The sequence below is a fragment of the Sylvia atricapilla genome, chromosome 7, assembly GCF_009819655.1.
Source record: "Sylvia atricapilla isolate bSylAtr1 chromosome 7, bSylAtr1.pri, whole genome shotgun sequence".
NCBI classification, from domain to species: Eukaryota; Metazoa; Chordata; class Aves; order Passeriformes; family Sylviidae; genus Sylvia; species Sylvia atricapilla.
Window position 1 is genome coordinate 19672735 of NC_089146.1, and position 27878 is coordinate 19700612.

Consider the following 27878-nt stretch of genomic DNA (forward strand, 5'->3'; position numbering starts at 1 on the left):
TTTGAGTATAGTAGTGAGAACTGGCTTTTTCCCACCCTTTCTTTATCTCTCACTGAATAATTACCTTCATTTAGTCACATCAATCATTTCTGCCATCAGCCTTTTTTATGGCTGGAACAGAAGCATGAATGGCACACACACTGAAATGTGTGAACACCTCATAGATTTTGATAAGACACTGGAGAGTGTGTCATGAGTTGGTGTTAGCATTAGCTGAGAAATGAAAATGGATGCAGTAATTTGCACAGCAATTACATCTTGGCCCCTCCTACCATTACTGGGCAGCAAGTATTTACAGATGCTAACCAGTGTAGTGGCAAACCTTGAGACTGGTAAACTGCACCCAGTGGGTTTTGGTAGTGAGTACAAGCTAGCAAGGGCCATACAGCCACCATCCTCTACTCACTTTCCTGTGCACTTCTGTTTTCTTCAAATGACTGTGAGACTGTTCAATGACTTAAAAAAATCTTCCTAATAGCTGATAAAAACTAACAGGAAAGCACAGTGTGTAGCCCATGACAGGAAATATTTGCAGTTACTAGAATTTATCTTATCCTGCTAGAGGTCTGGCTAAATGGAGCAATTTACTTTTTGGCTGCTCAAACTGAACACTTGAAAGATGACAGATTTGAATATGTCATCTGAAATACTGCACAATTATAATGAATAATTTGAAAATATTCTGTTCTTTTAACAGATCTTATAATGTCTTATTCAGTAGACTACAGCATTTAGAGCGGAACTGCTCCAAAACCTAGCAGGCCTGTATATTTCTGGTATTTTGTTTCACAATATTTTTCATTTAGAATTTCAGTGGTGACTGAATAATAGTTCCCAAAGAATGATCTAACCTTGTCTGGATTTTGTTTCAGTCAGAAAATTCTGCTTGTGAATTCTGATATATTGTAAAGAGAAAGCCTTGTTAAATTTGGAGTTATTTGTTTTGATATTTCTTAGGTCATAGGGTCAGCTCACTCACCTGATATCAAATGGACACAATTAATTATTATTGTTTTACTTTATTTTCAGCAAATACCCTCCCACTTCATTGTTTTAATAATTCATAATTCATTTATTGGTTTTATTATAGCTGTGCCTATGGAATCTCATTTAGAGATTACTGATCAAATGTTCTCTCCAGACTACCCCATGTAAAATTATCTCTGATGTAAAACTGTACTCTGGGAATATGTGTAGCATTGCACATAGCATTTGCTGACTTTTGAGTCAAATCTGTTTTAATGTTGTCTGTAGGCCTCGACATATCATGGCTGGCAATTTCTTCCTCTTCAAATGCTCCTGACAGAGTTTATTACTTTTCAGTGGCTGGAAAGTAGTGTATTGCCCATTCAACTCTTTATTTAGTTTCAGTTACAGACCTTACTGATATAATTAAGAACTATGCAATTTGCCCTCATTTTTCTATATGCCTTGAGTGTGTCCTGTTCTTTCACTTTTAGTGCACTCCCCAAGGTAATACAAAAAAATAACATGCCATATGGCAAATGGAATCAGCTGTAACACCATGCAGTCTTTTATCATATAGCTTTTACAGTATGACATTCCCAAGTTTGTAGCTGATGAATATTGCATATCACAGAGAAACTCTGGCTGTATGATGCTGCTTCTCCCATTAGAGACATCCTTGCTGATACTCTGCAAGCATGCAGCAGCTATCAGTCAGCACACCAGGAACTGGCAGAATGTCTCCATGTGTGGCAGTCCTCCCAAACTGCAAAAAGTTGACCAGAGTACTGCATTATCATGGATTGTGCAACACATAATTGATATGTTAACAGTAATAATGAGTTTTGTATAATTTTTGAGGCTTGGCTAAGGGTTTTTGTATGTTTTAATGTCTTTAGAGCTCCTGGGAATTCACAGAATGTGTTTTTTCAGTCGTGCATTACCATAGGTTTGGAGTCAGTCTTCTGAAACATGCTGTCTGGAAACATTAGATCCTGTTCTATAAAAACTAAATATTAGCATAAATAAGGATTTTGTAGATGAATTAAACTACTTCTACAGGGCCAGACTCTAAAGGACTTTCTGTTTTGTAGATACACTAAATGGGTGTGATAAGCTGATGTAGTTTAGGAATGCAAACACCGGTAAGTAACCATTTCTTTCTTACTGTGTGTTGCTGTACCAGCATCTTGGGTTAACATTAGTTTTGTGAGTGGAAGGGAGAGGTATCAATTAAGTAGATAGATCTGTAATGTTTAGCTGTGGTTTTCTTTCCATCTTCTGTTTGTGGCAAAAATATAATTTCAGACTATTCTAAAAGTAAGTATTGCTAGGAGTTTATAGGATGTTTCTGTCATAAGAAGTTCTATCAGGTAACATGCAGTTAGCCTGGTGTCCAGATTGTTTTAGGGAATAGAGATTATATAGTCTCCACCATGTTTATGTTCCCACTGTGACACTACAAGTGGTCCAGCAACTTTCTCCACAACAGGAGAGCAGAAGAGGAAAGGATGAATTGTTCTGCCTTGTTCATCCAGATTTGGTCTTTGGCAGATATATTTCCACTCCTCTTTGGTCATGCTTAGGAAATGTAAGTGTGTCCAAGCTCTAAACAAACTTTTCACCTGTCACCTGTAGGAAGGGAGGGGTGGGTGATAGCAAGTGGTGCTTTTCTGCAGTGTGCTTGTAATAACCCAGGAGATTAGTTCAAGGACAGGACATTATAAGGTTTGAGAACTTGGGGCTGTGGAGAAGGAAGAGGAGCACACACAGCACAACTCACTTTCACTCCTCTGTCAGACCGATTGAGACTACTCAATTGGCTTACTGCAGCAGCTAATACAATGGTTTATTTAAAGAAAATAAAATGAAATAGAGGATGTGGATTTTATTAAAAGAAATGTAGGACAACAGTATAATAAATATTTGCACTGAGGGTAACAACAAATCTGCTCAAAAAGTAAATTCCTTGTGTAAGTGGGGATTAGTAGGGTATATGTATTGGGTGGGTATATATGTCCTAGACACATACAGAAGGAATTCTCAGAAGTACTAGGAAGGGCAGGATAAACTCTTTGGCACAATTCTTCATACATTTTACACTTTATAGAGAATTACCTGATTTTTTAGAAACAGCTCCGTCGTTTTCTCCTTAATTTTTCTTTCTTGCTTATCTGCGTCGTATCTACTGCTGTTCTCCACTGTTTGCTTGTCTCCTCATCACATACAAAACCAGTGTGGACTCTGTATTGAAAAACCTGCATTGACAAAAATGCATGAGTTACATATGTGTAAATGACAGACTTCTTGTTTCATTCATTTTTTTTTCTGTCTTCCATGAAAACAGAGAGAGAACAATTAGATACTCGGGGTCAAGTACTGAAGTAATAAGTTTGCAGATATAAATACTGACATAATTTTACACTGCTAACCACGTAAATCCATGCACAAAACTGTTAATATATTTTTTTTGCATAAAATGTGTCAAGGTAAACATGTGGAAATAATGTGTGTCTTACAACAGAAAGTGCATGCTGATGAGAAACAGAATACAGGTATTTATCCTCTGGAAGCTCAAACAGCACGTTCAGAGTGACCACTCATGCTTAGAGGTGTCACAGACTAGTTTTCTTGCAGCACTGGCCTGATTTCTTTTAGGCCTGGTCTTGAAGCTTACAAGGTGCCTGTCTGAGACACCTCTGCAAAGTTCAGTGATTTTCACAGAATTCTGATCAGGCTTGGAAGAATTATCCTAGGATTGCAAATGGCAATTTTGTGAACTGCACTTTTAAGGTCTGTCTGTTTGTTTTTTGGTTTATCATTCTTTGGTGGTTTTTTGGTGGGATGTTTTGTTTTCTTGTTCTGGGCGTTTGTTTGTTTGTTTGATTTGTGGGGTTTTTTGTTCGTTTTTGTTGTGTTTTTTTTTTTTTTTCCCACAGGACTTATATCTTGGCTTTTTCCAGTTCCTAACAATCCCTCCTTCATCTTTTATGCATCTTTTCCTCACTTTGCTTTTGAATAATCATGCCTTTAGGTGAGAATTTGTAAATTAAAATTGTACTGTCCTGTGTCATGACCTTTATTATTACCACCATTCTTATTTCTAAACCTCTGACTTCCTTAATTAAGTTCAAGATAAACACCTCTTTTTGGAATCTGATGATTATTTGAAACAACACATTTTTGTCATACAGCCAGATATGAAAAATAATTAAAATTTGGGAATGCACAACAGTGCCAAGGAATTTCAATTGTATTAAACTGTTGACTACTGGGGTACTATTTCTAGAATTAAGACCATATTTTGAAATAATTTTTATGTTCATGGGGAATTTCTTTGCTTGAGAAGGACAGCAGCTGTATTTTTTGAGCCTCTTCCAGTAGGATTTGTGTCAGAATGAAGACAAAAAGCATAGAAATACTTAAAATGGCTTCCTTTGAATGGTTCTATCTCTAATGCAAAGAGTCCTTGAGTGTCCAGTCTCAAGGACTGCACAAACCTCTGCACAACAGTGCCTGACAAGTGAGCCTGGACTGGCAGCTTTCTGTGCCTTGGAGGCACCCCAATATTGTACAGTGGACAGAATACAAGCTCTAATTAGCTTTAAAAGAGTAGAATTAAGATTCACGTTTCCCTTTGTCTCATTAATAAATACAGTCATCAAAACTCATGACAAGTAAAACTTGGCTGGTGCATCATTTATCAGAGTTCTGCCACTAGTCTTGTCTTCATACACTGTAACATATAAGATGTGTTGCCTTAGAGCATGCCACATTTTATTAAGTATCCAGCTTTTCATGGGGATGGTATTAAATGAAAAGCATTCTTATTTGCCTGGAAATTTATGCCATACACCAAATACCATTTTATCTGTGATTACTTAGCAGGAACCATCTGTCACATCCCCACCCCCTCAGTGCTGAGAAAGGCAGAGACTGGAGGTGAGAAGTATATTTACTTCTGACAGCAAAAGCAGCTGCTGTTTTTACTTTTAGCTGTAAGGCAAACATGCTGGAAAAGGTGACTATCAGTTGTAGTTCTAGTGTACTGGGACCATATATGTCTGTTGATGACTTAAATCTCTTAATATTCAGAAGAAAATCGCTTTATGGATTGTGTCAGGAGGGCATGTACAACCACAGCCGGGAGGTAGAACCAAAAGGAAGAAACTTTGGGCTAGAAAAGTATCAGGACAAAATCAAGAATTTCCCCCTTCTCCTGCCTTCCTTTTGGTAGAATATTATATTGCAAAAGACATTATTTTTCTCTAATGATAACAGGAGATTCTGAAATTAAACACAGCAGGTAGAAACAGCCAGCACAGAATTTTTTTTAAAAAAATTGCATATTCATATGCTGAAATCTTTTCCAGTGATGACAACTAACTATTCCAAGTGGAAAAGGTACAAATTCTGCTGTTCATTCTGCCAATTCCCTTCTTAAAACTCTGGCACTGTGTTTTGAGGGCTGGGTACTCTAATCTCTTTTATTCTTACCATCATCTATCAGGCTAAGAAAGATATTTACAGAGACAAAATTTTTTTTAATACGATTACAGAAATAGGTATACTTTTAAATTTATGGGAAAGGGAAAGGGGGTATTTCTTTAGTAAAATCACTTAATTCCTGTTACTTTTTTTCATAGTGCACAAGGGGAGCACTGTGCTAGGATGTAAATGTACCTATTTTAAGACCAAAATATAAACATCAGTGGGAAAGGGCACTTTATGCAAATGTGTTTCCTGAGTGATGGCTCTCCCTCCCTGATGGTTCTAGTAAGACAGCATAATTTGGGAAAATAAGTGGAGTGCCCTGCCCTTTAGCTCTTTTCATGTATATCCCCCTGCAAATATGATTACAACAAAATAAAAGGTTCATTTTGGTGGGAGCTTCTCCTAAAATATTTTCAATATATCACTATAGAAAATGTAGAGATAAAGCAGAGCTATAAATGACAACACTTATAGGAAGGGAAAACAGATCAGCATGCCTTACTCTGTATTGCACTCGTTTTCCTTTTACAGCCCACCTGTCAGTCCTGTTATCATTGTCTAGAAAAGAATTTACAGTAAGTCTTTGCTTCAATCAGTTTCCATGGTAACTTGGTTGTTTTAAAACCTTTACATAAAGATAGCTTGGTTAAAATGATAATAAGCTGCAGTGCTCGGCCATACCTGAACTACCTTTCCCATTGCTCAAAAATAATCAGATAGGGGTGTCACTCCACCTGCTCTAGTTCCTTTGGTGTCTACAACACTATTGCAGGAACCAAGTCAGATCAGCTTGCCACCTGGAAATCTCAGTTTTCAGGGATGGAGGGCGTTCAGGCTACTGTTTGTACATGACATGCTGTGAAGCTGAGAAAATCATGTTGGTGCCTGGAGTCCTGAGTTCACTGGGGGAGGATCCCTGTGCATGTGGGACTGAAAGCTCCAAAGGACCATGGTGTCTTTTAACATATGAACCAGAAGAGGCAGACTTGCAGAAAACACTTTTCTCAAGGGCATGAAAAATAAATTCCCTTCCAACCGCGTCAAGGGGAAGAAAAGTTCAGGGGAAAAAAACCAAATGGAAGTTTTAGTTGATTCTAAGAATCTTGTGATAATACCCCATCATTGTGGATTATGTGTTTTATCCAGCCCTCAGTTATCCAAGTTTCAAATATATCACTTGCAGTCATGATTTCTGATTCTCTGGCCCAGTTTCACTTTGACAGTCTTGTTTTTAATTCTGATTACTTTATAGCAATTCTAATCTAGAAGAAAAATCATCATTTTTTAAATGTCACTTACAAAACACAAGTTTCAATTACAGGGAATAAAAAAGTTAATGTGTATCTGATAGAGCTCTTCAGCAATTACTCTGAAAACTTGCTGCATTTCATAGAAGATGACACCTTCCGTGTGCTGTCAGAAATTCTTGATTCTGTATTAGATCTGCTCTTGTTGTATTGGGTAGCTTAATATTTACATAAGAAGTTTTTTGTTCCGTTAAAAGCACTGATAAAATTCATGAAGGAAATTTTACACTTCTGTGTCTTCTGTGTCTTCCAGGCAGGCATTTAAAACTGCTGAAAGTAGGTATACACCAGTTAATTTATACTTGAGTTTTTCCAAAAACTTGGTAAAGATCTCCTGTTTCAGCATGAGACAACATATTATTTTCCATGGTAAATGGTTGTCCAGCTGGTCCATATTATGCATCTTAAATAACAGAGTCAACTTGGTCATCTACTGATTCCTTTAGGTAATCTCCCTGTAATTTAGTTGCCCTTTAAAAGGAGTCAGTATCCTTGTCCTAAACCAAATAATGTGGGTGTAATAGAAGTTTGATTTAGACCTGCATAATTCCTCCCCAAAACATTAAAGAACAAAGAAGCTTTCAAATGTATTTTTCCAGCTCTTATTTTTAACTAACAGTTTCGTTTACTCCTGATGTCCTAGCACTGTCCTGTAGTCATTAATTTCTGAGGGAAGGGCATTGTCAAATCAGGGTATCATAAATCTACTGAATTCCTTTCATCAGTCATGGCAGTAACGTCTTCACAGTACTCCTGTGTGTCAGTAAAGCATGACCTTCTCTGACTGATCTGTGCAGACCATGCTTAATTGAACTGTGCTTTTCCAGTGAGCATTTTAACTTTCACACAATGATTTTTTCAGCAGCTGACATCCAAACAACTGGTCTCCATTTGCTGGGTGAAAGAATAAATAACATCTGATGCTTTGTCAGTTGAAAAAAAAAGGAGTTCTTATTTTTAATACTTATATCTTTTATCTCAACTGAACAATTAAATCTGCTTAAAATTTCCATGTTTTTTAATTCCTTTTTTAATCCTTTGTATTAAAAAAGAGGGCTGATTCTATGCCTCTTCACTTTTTTAGCATTATGGATTTCATCCTGGTGAAAAATCAGTGCCTCAGAAATACTGTACCTTGATATGAAAACTGAGCATACCAGCTAGCTGCCTGAGATGGGAAATTCCTTGTTATACATGGACTTTAATGCAGTTCTTAATTAATTTAATTAATCTGCTCATTACAGGGTAATGAGACAGGCTATACCTTCTTTTGCCCTGGAATTTTTTCATATATACAGCAGATCAATTGCTAACTGCAAAACAATCTCAGTAATATTATTTGGTATTTCAGCCTCTGATTAAAAATTACTGTCAAATTTAGAGGGTCTTATTTCTTAATTTTTAGCTTATTATGCTGACTTACTTTTATAGAAAATACTTTCCTTGATTAATTTTTATTTTGCAATTTCTTTTATTATATTAATTATTACCAAGTATTTGAGACTACCAGTATCTATTATTAATTTAATTGTCTGCTGGTAAAATTATAAGTACTTACTCTCTGTGCTTTAAATAATTTTATATGATTTTCCCCCTTTTTCCCTACCCTCATATGCTGCTTTATACAACTGTTTGGGTTTTTTAATTTTGTATACAATTAATAAGATTTTATTTGATACCTATTTTCCTGCTCAGTGGTTTCTAAAGACATATATTTTGAAATCTAGTTATACTGTGATTAAAGTAGAACAAACCTGTTTGGATAAAATAATTACAGCTCAAATATTCATGCATCCATGAAATGTCACATTACAAATCTCAGACAGCTCTGCAGCTGAAGGCTAAATGGGCTATGTGTAAGCAAGTATGTAAAATGAGAATTAGTAGGGTAAGAAGTTAACTGTATTTCCAGCTGCTGCTGGTATATGCTCTTGACCTGGATGAACTTTGAATGGTAATCTGAGCCTAAGTCTCCCTCTCTCCTGGTTCCTTTGGTCCTCTTATGTCCTACATGGTGCATCATCCAAACTTGTGCATTATGTCCTAAACTTACTCTGCATAAGGAGAAGGAAATCAGAAAAAACGGTATTTTGAAAGTATCTCCTCTCCCTGGTTACATGTGAGAAACTGTGTTTTGAAGTGTGTTACACAGGAAGAGATTAGGAGAGGAATGCCATAGTAAATGTTACCAGAGAGGAACTGCACGTGCAGAGAGAGTTTGGAGAGTGTGAAGACAGGGAAAAGCAGATTTTTTTTCTACTCTCTGCTTGCTCCTTCTGTGAGTAGCAAGGCAAGGCAGAGTTTGAAAGCAAGTTTATCAGGATGACAAAGTTGTTTGCTGCCAAATTACCAAAGTAGAAGGGCCCAGAGAACTGCATCAGGCACTCTCCCTTTAGCATATGTAGTTTGTTTTGAATCAGAACTGCAGCATATTAATAATCTCATACTCTTTCTTTCTGCTATTCTCTTGCCTCCAGTCCTCCTCCTGACAGAGACACTGGCCTAAATGCTACTGATCTTTATCACTGTGAGTTGTAAACTATAATTATTTTATAATAGTGCAGTATAGGACAGAGCAAATAGTTGCAAGGGACAAAAGAGTTAAAAGCTCAGACCAAACCTTCAGGCATGTATCAGAAACCACCAGGCCTTGTTCTGAGATGACCAAAAATATTGTCAAGAAGTGTAATTTAATTTAATTTAGTTTAATTTAACTTAATTAAGAGATTCTTATCTCCAGAAGCTCTTTGTGATGACTATTGACAAATGGAACTATTGGATTAATTCTTTGTCTTTTAACAGACCTGTTGTAAAAATCACACCCATTCAGGTCACACTAAAATTTTAAAATTTGCACCTTATTTGGAAGATAACTGGTTATCAAAAACATAATGTTTTCATGTTCCCTAATAGCACTGAATAAGTTGATGTGTGTAGTTAGTTTCAAACTGAATTTGCTGTCTCAAGGTGACAAAGATATGATTAACCATTAAGTTAATTACATCTGGAATATAACAGAGCTAGACTAGTGAGTAGGACTCAGGGAAATTCATATTCCTTTCATGGCTTCTAGGCTTTTCTCTGTCTTCTATAAAATGGAGACCATGATTTCCAAATTCTGAGCAATGCTAAGAAATACATCCCAGACTCTGTGATTGCCAGCTCTTAGGAGGAAGAATGAGAGTGCTGTGGTGTACGTAAGTACCTAAACAGTCAAAAGAAAATTAATAATACCTAGTTTCTGGTCAACTGTCATCATTTTGTCTTGATTTACTTCATGATTGGAATTTTCAACATGAGGATTTTTAGTGACGTTGCATAAATAAATCTTCCTTCTTCCAAAATTTATATCAGGTCCCAGATGATTCCACCTCTAGAAAGAAACGCATACTTCCCATATTAATTTTAGAAGTATTGTATAAGCAATTAATTTTCATCTGTCTACTGAGAATCTGGGGTTTGTGGGTTTATTCATAAAATCCAAATTAGTTTGTTTCATTTTTCCTCTTCCTTTCCTTCTTTAAAAAAGCGTAATTTGAAGGAAGCACAAAATAAGATTGAAGAAGTAATTTTGGGCTCTTGAGATTATATGGCAATTACAGTTCCTCTTACAAAGGGAAAAGAATTATTATTTTCTAAATTACAGATGTGAGAAGAGTCAAGTATGGAGGTATATGTCTTAAGCTACAACAAAAAAAGCAGGGTCAATCAACAGAAGAACATCATCCATCTGGGGCTGGCACTGTTCTAGAAAATGGGGCAAATATCAATCTAATATACAGAATATTATGAATTCCAGGGCTACACATGCCACAGTTGTGTGACTGATTCACCATCTTTGATGTCCAAAGTGCCTTATGGATGACTGAGCTTTTAAATTGGAAGTGAAGCTCAAAGAGAAATGGGTTTGATAATGTTTGCTAAGATGTCAGTTTAGTCAATCAGAGAATAGCCTAGAAAAATAGGATTAGGATGAAACAGAAAGATTTTCACAAATCTATCAATGTGTAAATGTGTCAGCTTCTCTAGTCACCTGTATTTCTCCCCATCATCTCCAAAACCACAACTATAAATCAAAACATATTTAAGACAGTGTAGCATGTAACATTTAAAGAAGCTCAGCTTTAAAAGCGAGAAAAAAAATCAAATAAAATCCTGTGAAAAAATTAGGGTAAGATTCTTCAGAAAAGCAGAATTCAAAACATGTGCTGAGGAGCTGAATGCTGATCTGAATCTTGTAAAAACATTTAAAATATATATATAAATCTGTAAAGCAAGTAACTGTCATTTGTGTAAGTGATATTCTAATCTTTGTGCTGTTAAGGTGTTTTGTTGTCAGGATTGTTTTACCTTACTTTCCCTCTATCCTTTTAAAAGGATGACAAATCTCTTAACACTGTTTTTAATACATACAAAATTACCTATCTAGCATCTCTTTTATATTAAATGCCCAGTCCTTTATGGTCCATATCCAGAACTTTGAATAGCTAAGTAAATTGTTTACACATGACTTGCATTAGTTAGAACTTAGTAGATCAAGAGCCCTCTGAATCATTACCCAAACTTAATTGTTTTGATGGAAGAACTTAATAGGCAAGCATTTTTTTCTAGCAATTTTCTTTCAATAGGAGTATAATAGTGGGACTTGTTGGGTTGTTATTAGGGTGGGGGGGTTTTGCTGGTTTTTGTTTGATTTTGAGGAAGAGAAGTTACAAGACAATTTTTTTTACTCAAGAAGTTTAGTCACTTATGAGAATTTGTTACCTTTACTGCTATAAAGTTTACAAACCCAGTCATTATCGAAGCCATGAAAATTAAGTAAAATCAACCATGCTAAACTTAAAAATACCTTAAAAGATTTTTTTAAATAAATAGGCTCTTTTTTCATTTCTAAATGATGATAGTTTTCTCAGCAATGCAAAATTTAGATTTTTAGATTTGGGGAGTGGGAGTTGAGAGAGAACAATGACGCATTCTATAAATAAAACGCAAGAGCTCAGTATTTTTAAGGTCACTTCTTGTTACAAATATCCCTGATGGCTGCCTAAAATCAATTAGATTTAATACAGTCTCACTAAATTTCTGCTCCTCAGTACTACGGTAACACATTTATTAGCAGCACAAGAGGTAGTTTTGGAATTTTTAAAATCTAGAATTAAAAAGAAAGATAATGAAAACAAATGCTGCTTTTCTGTATACATGGTCATGGGTTGAATTATGGGGGTTTTCCTCTTAGATCTGCTTTTCATTTCTAGGAATATTACATTGGGAAATCATCTTTTAGCTGTTTTTTTTTGTGTGTGCATCAGATGCCCAGGTGGTATAAGTTAGCTACATTGACTTCAGTGATGGAGTATGGATTTGTATCCTGATGGAATGAAGAGCATAGACATGTAACACAGCATAGCATAAAACCTTTCTCATCTAGCAGAGATTATCTAGCTTAATGAGAATTTCCAAGTATTTAGTCTCTTGGACTAAGGACTAAATGACTTGGTGGGAACTTCACCACTGCCTACTCTGGAGCTAACGGGAAATACTCACATTGCTCAGTTTTAAGCTACTAGCTCAGATCAGATGATTACACAGAAGTTTAGAAAAGGTAAAGTTGATTTTTTTATGGTCCAAATCTCTATTTAACAAAAAAGAACTATATTCTGTTAAGCTCTTTTTTGAAATTCAAATTATGTTGATACCTTAGAGAAATGCGAGACTAGAGGCTAACAGGGTTTGCATGAGCTCTAGATGATTAACCTACTTTATACTGCTCTCACTACCCTGCATTGGTTAATCATTATCTTTAGCAGTGTCTTCAAATATTAGATAAAACATAATTTATATATTTTCTATATTTAGAAAACCTTAAACTAATATTATTTTTCCATTATTTTCCATCATGCTTGGCATATGATAGAACATGTATAGTAGAATTCCTATAACACAAAAACCCCCAGTCTCTATTCTTGACTAGATTCAGATGAGTTAATTCTTTACTGTCCCTCCAGGCCCAGTATCCATTACTGTTGAATCAGATAGTATGAGCTTCTAACTGGCAATGAACAAATTTTAAAATTCAGTCAGGCATTTTCTTGCTCAGATTCTGGTTTATCAGCTGTTCTGTTTTTTTTCCTGAAGCATTAGACAACTGATGGTAAAGTCTGGTAAAAAGAAGCCAGTCTGTTGTTATGGTAGTTTTGTGATGCAGTTCTGAGTGTGTGTGATGATTAGATGGTGTGTTTCCACTCAGAAAACAATTACACCAAAGTAGGAACACTGCTGGGTTGCCAGTTACTAGAGACGGGCTTTCTAATGGTGACTGTATCATGGAGGTGAAAAAGAGTTTTTCAGGTTAATTTCCAGGCCTACCAGCTGCAACACTGCAGCCAGAACACAACTAGAAATATGTAATGTATCTACTCTTCCATTCCTCTGCTTCAGGGATATAAATTTTGGTCTTCAGCTTTTCAAGGCAGTGTTTCAGAATGTTATTGATTACTGGTGTTACAGTGATTTTTTCAAATTACATGAGATTTTGCAATGGCCAGTTCTGCTCTATGTGCAATATATTTACAATTCACAGACGAATCTGACAAAGGGACTTTTACTGGATCACTAGAAAATTTTCTTTCTGTACCCTCACGCTCTCCTATAAAGTTTCCAGGGGTTTTTTTAAAAGAAAAATAAACTAGCTGGTTCTTACAACACTCTGCATGCTTGACCCATAATGTCACATGTGATATTTTTAACTTTTCTTAAGATGCTAAATTAATAAGAATTCATATTCTTTAACACATTTGCAAAAAGGCCATATGTAAGAAAGGAACATACAGCTGTGCTTATTAGTGTGCCTCATCATATTTTTTTTTCTGGTAAAAAACTATGCCAGCTTATTATTAAGTAGAAATACATTTAGACATTGCTGAGGAAATCTTTTGGAGGGAAAGAAATAGAAGCAGTTCATAAAATTGTTGTATATAAACTAGATATTTGCAAAGAAGTTTTATCTTTCCCCACAAGAGACATCATAATTCCAGAACATGTAATTTCTTTTGAAAGAAGGTACTTATCTATGCCCAGTATCAGGACAGAGCCAGCCTTTACAGCCTCAAATTAAGGAACCAATTATGATGAAGAAAATGCAATATCTAGGAAAAAACCCCTAGATTTTGACATATGTACATTTCTAGATTGAATAGTGGATCTGATTTTCATTCAACTATGTGCTGAATTACACAAGAATAGCTAATTATTGTAATTCATGGGACTCTCAGGCTAAAGAAAATAATTTTCTCTGGACTTCAGAAAATTAAGTAATGGCATTGTCAAGAATAATCCCCAGGAAAAGTCAGTCTTCTTTCTTTTTAGTTTTCCTGTACACCATCAAACAGAAATATCTCAGTAAGGATAGTTATTAAAAAACTTTCAGAGATACTGAAAACACACTAATCCTTGAAAACTTTGATGTGGCATTGAAAAAGTGCAGAAGATATTGTATGACATGGACATGTGCTACAGAAAGAATAGAAGGGATACTAGCTGGTAGAAGTGCTCAAGTGACTGAGAAAGAGACTTGTACTTGCTGCAGAAGGATGCAAATGAAAAATGTCTGATTCTCTGTTAACTTCTTCACCTCACTCTGATAATTGATTAACCTTGAGCATGTATCCATGATGTTCTTGTGCAGACCTAAGGGCCTCAGCCCCTCAAAGCATTACTGCCCTGGGCTCAGCTCTGTCCCCAGCAGCAGTGTGTCAGTCTGGGCCATGCACAGGGGCCTGTCACACCTGCCTGTGCCTAGACATCTGCTTTATTTACACTGCCTCTAGATGGCCAGTGCTGGAAGTACCAAAGTCAACTGAATAACTAGGACGTGACATCTTTGTGATGGTAAAGACTGGCTAATTTTGGAAACCTTTTATTTATGAGAATCCCACCACAGTTAAGAGAAGAACTGCATATTGTGAGCATTTATTTTAAAAAATCCAACATGCAAAATTGATACATAACATTCTTTTTAAATACAGCTTCTTTAGGAAATTCAGGGCCACATTTTTTAACATTTCCTGAGCCCATATGTTTCAGAAGCTAGATATTTAAACATCTTTTTTCCCAGAACTGTAGTAATAAAGGATTTCATTAACAATATTTAGGAGTTTAAATTATTGCCACAGAAACTGATACATCATAGTGCACAAAGGAAAAGAGAGAATATTTCCCCCCCCCCCCCCGACTATTCTCAGTGTATATTAAATGATTTATAGGGAGAATAATCACATAAATAAACTGTGTTTTTCTGTTTGAAAAGATACAAAGCTAGATTTACGTCCAAATTAAGAAAATGTTATCAAAATAAAATAAAAAAAAATTCACCAGCAAAAATCCTACATGAATACTAAGCACATATACTAAGTATAGTCTGCGTGCAAACAATTTGTATTTGAAAAGGTTCAAAGCTTTGGGGTTTTAGGAAGAAACTGTGAGGAGCTGCTGCTGTAAATTCTTGAACACAAAAGGTTTTCTAATGTGCCATAGTAAATACCTTATGACCCTGTGATTTTTTTTTTCTTACTATTTCTATACAGACTATGTACTAAGATAAATTTCCTTTTTAATCCATCCATCCATTCCATCTATTTGACTTCATTTTACTTTGATTAGATTTCCTGCTAGGTCCATTCATTTAGTACAGACTCAAGTCTTCTGCTTCCCACCCAGTTCCATGTTCCTTGGCCATGCTCCTAGGTGTAACATGTCCTGTATTTGCTGGGCAAGTCCTCTCCTGATCCTGGACCATGCATGCTGGAGGTAGTGGATCTACATGGGACAAGTAGTTTTGCCAGCAGTTTATTGTTTATTTATTGTTTATTGGAACAGACCAGAGGCACCAGCATTGCGTTCAGTGGGAGTTTTTTTGCCGGCTGTTTGTTAGTGCCACCAGCCTTTCAACCATGAATTCTCTCCATGCAGAGAGATATTCCACGGTGTTACTAACTCCTCTGGTCAGATTTGCAAAACAAAAGAGATCAGTGTGCTGGATTTGAGTATAGCCTTTTAAGCCATGCCAATATTGTTTTAAAATTACATCCTTAGTATTTAACAATTAAGATAATGTAAGGCTAGCTACGCATGAGCTATTTCACTTTTTCCTGCCCGTGACCTCTCGTGTCCAGTGTGTACTTTGAATTGCAGCTCAAGTAACTTCATTTTTGACAACTCAAACACTGATGGTGCATCTGCTGTAGAAATTAACTTTATGTGGGATAAGAATCTGTGTGGGAGCCCATAATGCAGGTGGTCAGCTCACAATGAACTCACCTGAACTACTGCCTTGCCCTGGGTGAATAGATGCAATCTGCAGCTTACTTTTAACTAGTAGACCTTTCACAACAAAGCTCAGTATTTGAAAATCTACCTGGTCGTATTTATTTTGTGCTTAAGATGCTACCATTACACAGGCATAGAAGGTACCTTCACTGGTAGTTTTCAGCTCTAAAATGCTGTAGCAATTCCTGTTGAAAGAATCTACATAATCCTGTGTATTTTTTTTTTGTGCTTACAGTGTGTGATATAGCTCTTTCAGTAGTTTTGATGTGTTTATCAAAAGTGATAAAACACTGGAAAATTTTCCAGCTCAATTCTCAGGTGGAAGAGACAATCCAAACAAGCATACTCTAAAACTGGAAGTGGCCTCAGTACAAATCTATATTGGCAAAATGAGGTACTTTTAGCTAGCTAAGATGGTGTACCACAGTTGCAACTATGTTTATTTTAGTTCTCCTTGTTGAGGAGCAAACAGTCAGAAATTCTCCCTTCTGTTGAGCAGAATTTAGTTTGTGTGTCCCACTGCCAGAGTCTATCGATCAGCTCCAGGGGAAAGTACATGTTGACTTTTTTGACATTTCATTCCTTTCCATGAAACAAAGTCTCCATTACATCTGTAAGAAACTGAAACTTCAGCAGTGAATTCAGAGTATGTTTTAGGGGCTCTATAGGTACAAACTGTAAAAAAACAAAGGTTAGTAAATGCTAGTTGTAATTCAGCAGTTGGTATGGTGTGTGACCCAATACCCCAGGTGTGCTCTGTTAAGGCTAAGTTGTCCTTCAAGCCAAAGAAGTAAAAAAAAAAAAATTAATAGGACATTTTGGATAGCTCTGAAGACCTAACTGTTGGCTTGGCCATGTCCTCATGCTCTAATCATAAAGTATTGTTTTCCACTGTTTCAAGCCAAAATACAAGTTTTATCATGTATTTTCAATCTCTCAGTATTTTTCTTTTGAATTTTATGACAACATAGTATCAACTTGGTGAAACTGAACTGTGACATTTCTTGGAATGCTCTGACTGTATTAAACCTTATCCTCTCTGAAGTTGTGTCTGTACTGAGAATAAGACACAAGGTATTTATTGCCACAATCAGAGAACTGCATATGCCTCTACCCAATACCATTTAATCTCTTGCAAGTATTTGAGTATCATCATGTTACAAGAAAGAATTTAAGCTTACATGATCTAGGAAAGCTGCTGTGTACACTTCTTCCCTTAATTTCCCTGGCACAGATCTCAGCTGATGCTTATCTTTATGTTCTCTCAAGTACACGTTTATCAGCGAACTTTTAAGATTTCACAACCTGTCCATAAAATTATTGCAGCAGCAAAGTAACAACAGTGTATACAGATTCATGACTTTTTGTTACTACAAATATTTAATTGGCTTGGTTGCGAAAGATTTACAGACAGCTAGAAAAAGCAAAACAAGAATTTGATTTAATACATAATTCAAACAAACTTGCTATTGAACTGTTTCTGACATAGGTTTGAATTGAAAAAGAAATTCAAACATACATATTTGCTATATAGTACTAAATAAATACTAAAACAGAGAACATGCTATAGTATCATTCTTAATGTACTGCATAATGAGTGGAAGGGGTAATTGGCATTGGCTGTGACTTCAGATCATTGCTAGCTGCAGCCATTACTGTCCAGAGTTGCATTTTAGGCTGAATGCTGACTATTCCGTCTGTGAAGAAACTTCTGTTCCCTCTAATTAAACTGGATAATGCAATTCATGAACTGTTTCTAGATCAGTGCTCTCCTTACTTTAATGGAAATCAATGAAAAATAAGTAGGCTTCTGCAGGAGGAAATAAAAGTACAAATTCAATCTCAGAAAAACAGCCCATGAAGATTTGTCAAGAGTAAAGCACATTGGTGACCTACAGCTTTCCCCAGGCTTAATGTGCTGTGCTTGCCTTGGAAATGCTGAGGGCCAGATGGAACTATTTCATGCTACTTTGAAATGAGTTATCAAATCCTGCTGCTAGTACACAGCCAAGTAAGCCAGAGGTTTGAAATAAGTTATCAAATCTTGGCACCAGTGCACCACCAACCAGTGGTTTTGCAATAGACTGCTGTGGAATGACCAAAACAAATCTTGGTAAAAGGGAAGCCAGAACACTTCTGTGACTGCAATTACAATAAAAAAGGCTGCAACTTGCCCAGTGCAGCAAATCCACCACCTCTAGAAACCTCTTCTTCATCACATTTTGCTACTTCAGCTTCTCTTGAAAACTGGAAAATATAACAGTCCCTCCTACGAACAGAAATACAGCACCAAATTAGATTTTCCTAGCCCTTCTCCAGTTTCTTTCCCTTTGCCTGTGCAGAGGGAACTTAAAATAATTTGCATTTCTTCTGTGGCATTCTTCCTTTAAAAGAGAGAATAGCTCCCTGTATTACTCTGGAGAGACCTCACTTGGGTAATAGTGCATGATGTGTTGCTCCTAGAGGAAACCAAGTGGGATTTTTGACAGTAAAGCAGAAATTGAATTGCTTTTCTACTTTTAATAATGTACCTGTTTAGATATAAGTCTCTTTCTTATTTTTTGGCAGAGACTGTGTAGGTCTTTTAAAAATATTGTTAGAAAATGCAGTAAAGGTGGTTACCAATTTCTCTACGTTAGAATGTGATATAATTTGGAGAAAAATATTAGTAGGTTTTGGTGTGAACCAACATTTTCATAACCTTGTAGTTGCTATGATAAGACAACTTTGTTGTCTGGAAAGATAGAAAAGCCCTAACTTTATGACAATGTTCCAAATCTGTACTGAAAAAAAAAAAAAAATCTGTCGAAATTCTAGTTTTAAAATTCTCCAAGAATCTTTCATATGCAGATTATCTCAGAAATCTAAGTATTTATATCTCATTTAATGCATGCACTTTATAATTATCTAAGATGTTCAGTGATGATATTTAGGTTTCTGTGGAGATTTAAGCATATTATAGACCTTCAGTCCTGCAGGGGAAAAAGGTGGATGACAACAGTCAGGTGTCAACTGCACAGGAATAATGCACATCATTGTAAGGGGTTGGCAGGGAAGATGACCAGGCCTCTGTCTTTAGCTGCAGAGGGCATCTTTAAAAAGCTGCTTATCATCATGTCTCAGATTCTCAATTTCATCTCTCTGTCCATTGTTTTGTCAGTTCCAACTCTTTTCCCCAAACTATTTCTCCTCTGTGCACTTTTTTTTGTCTCCTAAGCCTCTATGAAATTGAAATGTTTATAACCATTAATTTCAAAGGTATAATTTGTTTTCTTGATTTCAAATGAATTCTTCGAAACATGGACTGTCTAGATGAAAAAAAAGTCAAAATTATCTGTTAAAATGTTAGAAACAGTAAGTCAGCCTTAATATTGTACATAACACATTCTTCCTCAGTACTTTTGAAATTTTCATTTCTTAATAACTGGGATTTCATCCACTTGAGTTAGTTCCTGTCTCCCCTGTGTAGCAGTATTATTTGTTACCATCTAAGAACCCCCTTAAAAGAGGAAGGAACTACTGTTTACTGTTGAATTGAAATTGCTACGAAAACCTTTTTTTTAATTATGATGACAGGATGCAGGTGAAATAATGACAAAAGGATTTATTTCATGAGACTAAGACTTGCCTTGCATAAAGAACTGTGTTGAAGTGTGCCTAAAATGGATGTCTGTGACTCTGTATCTGCCAGAGGTTACCGGCAGTTCCTGGTAGAGAAGTAAGAGGCTTCCTGGCGTTTCTCTTAGCCTGGATTAAACTGTTTAGAAAATGTCTAGGCTCAACTGTAATTATCTACCTTAGTTTTGTCACTTCCCAATGATCCTTTAAATATTTATACATAAAACATTTAAACATGACAAATGCAAGCAAAATTCTGTGAAATTAGTTTTTAAAAAAATACATTTGAGCTAGATTGCAATGTGTAACTGATTTTCCCAAGTGAGAGATTATTTAGTATTATTTAATATCAGACTCAAGATAGTTTTTTGAACTTACTGTGAAAAAAAATCCAAAAACCCAAACGGAAAACCATGCAGAATATAAATAATAAATATATAATAAATCTCTGAACCCTTACTCATCTCTGCCCCTGTATTTGTCATCCTCCTACGAGAAATAATTAAAGCCATCTCAAATTCTGCCTCTTAATCTGACTAAATAATTTCCATGTAGATTTCCCTTCCAGGGGTCTGGTTATGATCTTCAAAGCTAGTTCATCTTAAGAAACCCTGTATCTTTGATCATTTGTTTCAAAATGTATCCTATCATTCCAGTAAAAGGAAATTAACATTTAGAGGACACCTTTAGGTAATTCAGAATCCTAAAACAATATAATCATAACTACTTGGAGGAATACAAATACAAATACTTGGAGATCAAAACAGAGATCTAGTCCTTTCTTATTAAGGGAAGATTTTACAAAGAGAAGAGCCCTTTCTAAGATTCCACATGTATCAATAAGCTATGTGGTGTCACCTTTCTCTGCCAGCACACAGAGATTGTAAATTTCAGAGAGTCAGAAAAAAATCAAGGACATTCTTGCAGATAATCTCAACAATGTCTTTTGTCCCATAATTGCCTCTCTCTTTTTGTTCTACCTGTAAATTTGAACAAGACTTCTCAGGCTCGGGAAAAACCCAGTGCAAGCAAGGGGAACATGCTGTGTGTCATCCCCACTGTGCCCCCTGCCTGTGTCTGTGCTCCCTGAATCCACAGTGTTGTGACCCACAAGGAAATTTCCTTCTGTGACAGTGGTTGTATACCAAGAAAGACACAGCGAACAGTTGTGGTGGCAGCTTTCTTTAACAGCCAGATACTTCCTTTTTTTTACAAAGCACAAATCTGTTGTGTCTATTTGTGAAGAGAGAGTGAAGCACTAAATTATGGGATTCAGTGTGGCCACATCAGTGCAGTCTGCAGTTGTAATAAGGTAACCAAGACACGGATACCTTCATTGCAGCTTATAAATTTTACTACCACTTCAAAATCTAGGAGCTAACAGAATCAGATTATGTGCCAAGTTGCTGCTTTGCCCCTCTATTTTTTATCAGAATGATATTGTCCTGCCCACAGAAACCTGTTAAGGTACAAATTACTCACAAGTTGTGAAGGAAAGTAATCCTTCATTGACCATTCATGCTGTGTTGTTGAAAGAAGTTTTATTTATGATGTTTCACTGCTTTTTCCATGTACCATATATCAGATGATTTATCAAAAAGTTGTAATGAACTCATGATTTGATGCTATTAACAGCTGCACAAACAACACAAGCTGTAGATCTTCAGTTTTGAAAATTCAATTTTATGTTCAATTCACAGATTATCTAGAGTTCAGACTTTAAGTCATCCTGCCAAAGGCTATTTCTTTGTCTGCTATCTCTAGCTGATTCCTAGGGTACTTTCTAAAATTAAAAATATGAGACTTCTGAAATATTTTCAGACTCAGTGCCTCAGCAATTTATACAATTATTCTGATATAAGGAAGTACTACAAGACTGGTTGATTCCTGGGAACACTACAAAGTTCCATCTCTCTCTAAACTCAGTTAAACCAGAATTGTACTATCAGTATACACATCCAAACAGGAATAGAAGGAATACCTGTTCTCTTCTTTACTGATGGACTAAAACCTATTCTATATTCATGCTAGCAAAGGCAGAGACTTAAAGTACTCTTTTGTAAATGTTATTTATTTCTGCTTACCTTAACATTTGAAACAGTATATTTTTATCAAAACCATTCATTTTGTTTCTACGATATACTGTAAACAAAGACTCAATTTTAAGTTTTGTGTGAACTTAAAGAAAGTGCTACAACTATTTTGAAAAATTCAAAGGATTGGAAAGGATGTCACTTCAAAATGTAGGAAGTAGTAGTGGAAAGTATTTAAGATAATAGTGGAAATTGAAATGACCCCAATACAATAACCATTCATAGATAAATAATGACTATTTCCATAGTGCCATAAAAAATTTTGAAAATATTTCATGCCTTCCCATGAGTAAACTGTAATTCTGTGAAAACAATGTGATGGTATTACTTTTTGCTCTGAACAGTTAGCCTTTTTTTATGCACAATTTTGAATAAGGAGTTCTAAGGATAATACTTTTTGAAATACTGTATGCACGTGCCAAAGAATCCATTTGGAAGCAGTGCTCTTTGTGATTTTACACTGCCAGTAAGACATAGCACTTTTAACTCGCTCTGTCAAGTACACCATTTGTCTCAGAGATTACACAGCACAACCTTTCCTTTTAAGCTTGTTAGTACTAAGTATCCTTCAACACATTTGAGATGGTATTCAACACTTTGCTTCTTACCATGAAACCACTCTCTGACAAGGGAATTGCTTTGTCACAGATAATTCATAATAGATCCACATACTTTAATTTTAAAATGCGGTAGTTTACAGCATGAATTACCAGACCCATCAAATATTTTCTGTAAGGATAACTATGATGTTTTGAATTAAGAGTACATATTTGCTAAAAACTCAAACTTATATTTGAAAGTAAAGGAAAGATTAATTATAGGAAGATATCCTTGTATCATGGATCAATGAGAGGAATAAGAAATTTCCTTTAATGCAAATGAGAACCAAATGTGAAAGTGCAGCTGTGAAGGGCCATATTATTTGCTGTCCCTATAGGAAAGAAGAGCTAACTGAGAACTGAGAGTTTCTTATGCGAGGTTGTCATGAGACTGGCCACGGCTTTGAGTCCATGGTAGTCTTTGCAGGTACCTCAGTCACCTCACTGTGGCTTTCTTCATTCCTGTGGCAGCATAGCTTAACATCTTTTCAAACCTTACTTCAGGATTCTCTCTTGAGAGTCCACAGTTCAGTATGAAGTTAATCTGATTAGGGTGCTGCTACAGGAGTCTACAAAACCACAAAACCAATAAGCAATATAGCAAAGAAGAGAATTCACTTTCCCCCCCCAACACATTTAGTAGCCTAAATTCCACAGAAGAGTTACACATATAGACAATATTTTTATTCCCCATCTCATGTTGATAAATGTGGGAAAAAATTAAGAGCTTGATCCAGTACCAGATGAAATCCAGGTCATCCTTTGCAGTCTTCCTTTTTGTTTTACTCTCTATTCTCAAATAGACAAAATGCTGGAACTAGAAATCAAATTTGACCTTTGAAATGTAACTTTATACTGAATCATATCAGAAATCTAATGATTATGAGCAGGTCATTGTAATTTTGTTATCCAGGTACTCAATTCCTCACTCTTCAGTCCTAAGTATCTGGTGTAGCTCTCTTGCCTGATTTTTTCACATAGTTTTCCCTTTTGTCTCTTTGACTGCAATAGTGAGAGAATAACCATTGTATTTTGTTCAGATTGTACTTATGGTGAGTTACTTTGTTTTCAAAGATTTTTTTGCATCTCTGTGCGTTTTTCTCTGTTGGAAAAGAATGCATCACTAGAGCAACTAGATTTCAAATAAAAACATTTTAGCTGAGAGGCCTTTTATTATCCTGAGTTCCAACTGTGTAGTATTCTATTTTTCTTGGACAGCAAGAATAACTAGTTGTTAATTGCATCCTTCTCTTTGACTCATAATCCCTATTGTTTTGAAAATTGTGGGAAAGTTAAATGGCAGATTAGAAATATTACAGGAAAAAACATAAAAGGTTGTAGGAGAAAAAAACCTAAAAAAACTAGAAAATGGGAGAAAGAATAAAAAAAAATACAGAAAAAGAGAGATTGCTGCTCTTTTCTTGAGATTTTTTATATGAAGTCTCATAGACTGAGCATGATCCTCTCTCCTTTCATTCCTACATCACACCATCTGCAGAAGAGGTACCAAGACTATACAGTTGTAGCCCAGCTCCAGTCCTACACCAGGATCTCACGTGCCTGAGTCAGCAGTTTCCTTTGTGTTCTGTCAATGACATCAGCTTCCAGGCTGAAAAGAGGCCAGTGCAACTTTGCAGCCACAGATACTCCTCCAAAGGCTGCCTGGCTAAGAAGCACAATCCTAACGATGTCAGCCCTTCTTTCTCACGTGACAAGGCAGTCACAGCACTTCTGATTCATGGCACTGAATGCCTGCATCCAGCATGGGGTGAAAGCTAACAGATACCCAATTCTGTTGTGAGATCCAGTGCTGAAGTTCAGTGCATTGAAGGAAGCTGAGAATTCCAACCGTCTGTAAGGTCACAAAATTCCCTAACAGGGATTATGCCTCACTGAATGTTCGGGGCAGGAGTTTCACATGCACTGTTGGCTCAGCCTCTTACTGCTTTCATTTGCAGCAGCAAGTGTCTGATATTGAATGTTTTGGGAAGCTCATCTGAAAAAAAAAATTCTTCATGTTCATTCTGATATCTGAAGTGAAATGCAGGCAGCACTGGCATACTTCTAAAGATGACTGTGCTGGCTGAACTGCAGAGCATTTCACATCTTGGTAATTAGACTCCAAATGCATTGAGAAGAACAGCTAGGCAGCTAACAGGTTTGGGGGTTTTTTGAATCTTGCTTATCTCTTGCCACATTTCTAGCTGGACATATGGCAACCAGGTTGTCAGTCTCAGCAGACTCAACAAGGACTTCTCTTGCAGGGAAACCCTACCCTTATTTGCATTAGAATTAATTCCTCCAGCTCCAGGTTTTCAGCATGCTGGTAGAGTGTGCTGGGTCCTTCAGTTTATAAACAGCACACTGCTCTCAGATTAGTGCCTTCTGGAGAACACAAAATTCACTAGGGAGAAAAGAAAAACATTGCTGTGTTTGGGTTTTCACAGACACACATCTGATAATTCCCATAGATTTGGGGGATTTTTAGAATTACAAAATACAGTAGTTTCAATGGTCTGCAAATGGCTGTGGAAGACATGTTACAGAGTGCTGGAAACTTTATGCAATATGAACAAAAGCTGAGGTTTTTCTTCTGTAGTGAAGTCAAACCTATTGGTATATTTTGAATCTTTCTACAGATTCTATGCAAAATTTGTCTTCTGCCATTACGCTGGTGTGACACTTGGTTCTGTTTCCTTTACTTTAGTTGTACATGTAGCACTCAGTATTACTGCCTCTCTTTTCTTTTGTCTTTCTTATTTATCTTCTCTCTTATGATTCATGTTGCACAGTATTCGGGTAGAGATAAGAATTTCCATTTGTTCTGTCATGTGAAACCTCACTGTACAATATTTCTTTGTTCAGTTCTCCTACTGATTCATTCCCAAATTGCAGAAACAGTGGGTTTCATATGTATTCAGCTATCTTCTTGTCTAAAGTATCAATACAAATGCATTATATTTAGTCATTAAAGCCAGTAATTAATTCCAGTTTAAACTGCAACTTAAATGCATTTAACACTAAGCTAAATTTTAAATGAAGAGTTTTTGAGATCCACTGTGGAAAACAAAGTGTTCTGAAATTTGTCATGGAATGAATCCTTATCCCTTCCAAAATCAGTTTGGTTTAATCAAAGCATTTTCTATCAATAAATCCAAAAGGATTTTGACCCTTTAAATGACATATTTTATTTACAGATTTCTTTCCAAAAAGCTGTTTCAAAACAAAGAATGCACAGTATTTTGTTTGGCTTCTTTTTAAATGTCAAATTAGGGCATATTCCTAGCTGAAGTAGTTAAATCATAAATTCTAATCTCACGAGGCATCAGTTTGTTTTTTATAAACCGTATTTTGCAAGTATTTATTGTTTTACAGATTATTATGAGCATGTATTTTCCTCCTGAAAAATCATGTTGACAATGCTTTAATCAGCTCTGTGGAGAACCCAAATGATTAAGATGTTGCTAAACACACCCCTAAGCTAGACCAGCAGTCACAGGCTCATAGTCCCTATCAAGAGGATAGAAAACATCCTCACTGAGACAAGGACAATTTCTTTATCATTCATTTCTTTATCTCTTTACCATTCAGCCTCTGCAAAGTAACTGTGCCAAAAAGCAACATCAGAAGTATTTTTTGGAGTTACACTGTCAAAGAGATGACAGGCTGTGTCCCAACCTTCTAACCAGGTCATCTTTACGGCTGCTCACACCAGGCTGCCTGCTGGTAGAAGCCGTTTTTCTTATGTTGCCTCCAGGAAACAAAAAATCAGAACAAGAGGGTTTTTTACCCTAACTAGATATTTTATTTTAAAATGGAGGCTGCTGAATTACATACAAATATAGATAATTTTTTATCTGTTATATATATATATATATATTTATAATACACCCTATCTATTTATATGATGTTTTCCAGTTTTATACTGTAAATAACAAGACTTTATCATAATTAAATAAAATTAAATAAATTAAAGTTGTTGGATACTTTTGGAACAAGTTATAAATCCTGCAAGGGCTGTGTATACTTTCAATGCTTATTTCAAGTACTGAATTGGCAGAAGGGTTGTGTTTCACCACTGGGTTGCACTTTCTGGGAAACTTTACCATAGCAGGAAACATCACCATACTCCTAATGTCCTGGTGTTCCTATTTACCTAGCAATATTGTAAACTCTGTAAGAGTTGAGCACGTGTGTCTTTACAATGCTGTGTCTTGGCTTCACCAAGGCAATGAAGAATTGAACTGTATTCTCAGCTGCCTCTTCAAACACAGCTTAGTTTGGCTAAGGAGAAAACCAACTCGTCTGTAGTGTATCAGGAATCCTCTGTACAACTGTAATGATGCCAGCTGAGAGATACTTGCATCTGCCTAGACATTTTCTGTCTCTATAGTGATAGTTTAAATGTAGTTTGAATCAAATAATTACAGCACACTGCTGTGATTAGTGCCTTGAAACTATTTTGATATGAAGACAGAATAAGCCACCTATTAGAATTTATTCTTCCCTTAAAAAAGGGGAAGTATTTTCATGTTGGACTAATTGGCAAAGAAGGACCCATGTTTCCATGAATGGCTGCACCCTCTAGAGCCTCCCATCACAGAATCATAAAATAACTGTGTTCCAAGTATGAGCTCATGGTATTTTAAACACTGCACAGCATGTTTTCAAGTTTTCTCTTTCATCCAATCCTCCATGTTTTGATATATTATTTATTGAAAAAATTCTTATTTCAGTAATGCTGGAATTCAGAGTATATTTTCTACCCTGTTCTTGCTGCTGCAGCATCATAATAAAAGACAGACTCAAGCTTTTAAGGGAGTTGAACTGAAACAGTAGTGTTCTAAGATATAAGCTCGGCACAAGGAGCAAACAGTCTCCTGTAAACAGCAGGATTCTGCTACTGCTTCAGATTATGTCTCTCATCTCTGAGTCTTCAGGCTATGGGAAAACTGCAAGTTTGTGTAGCTCAGCAAGATTTGCTAGTTTTCTAAATATTAATAGTATTACCTTCCTTTTAATTTTTGTTGTTGTTATTGTCTTATTAAGTCATTCTTCATTTGTTGAGGAGTTAAGAAACATCACCCTAGTATTTGTATTTATCTGTCATATGGGGAAGTGACAATAGCAGGAACTCTGGAAAGGCACACTGGAGCACAGTTTAGCAAGAGCACCAAATCCAGGTTAGGAATTAGCTAGGAAAGGGACAAGTGCTAGAGGCTTACTCATGTCTCACTTCTGCTTATCTTCACTGGAGTATTCCGTGAAGTTAGATAGGCTGTGCTCACAAGGGCTTGCACCTTTCAAAAGATAAATGTTACCAAAAGAATGACAAATGCTCAGCACTTCTGCAAATTGTGTTGGATATATGCTAGAGATATGAAATCAATATTAATTACACTAAAACACATGTATTACAACACAGTAATATTTATTGAGTCATAGAATAAGATGAGTTGGAAGGGACCCATCAGGAT

At 36.0% G+C, this 27878-nt stretch overlaps 1 long non-coding RNA gene across 1 annotated transcript in view; it reads right to left on the minus strand.

Moving 5' to 3' along the window:
* LOC136363850 (uncharacterized) overlaps positions 1–27878 on the minus strand; it is a 100684-nt gene that overhangs the window by 43961 nt on the left and 28845 nt on the right. Inside the window, exon 2 of the long non-coding RNA XR_010744068.1 lies at positions 3085–3224. This is a non-coding gene — a long non-coding RNA (uncharacterized lncRNA). The remainder of the gene's footprint in view (positions 1–3084; positions 3225–27878) is intronic.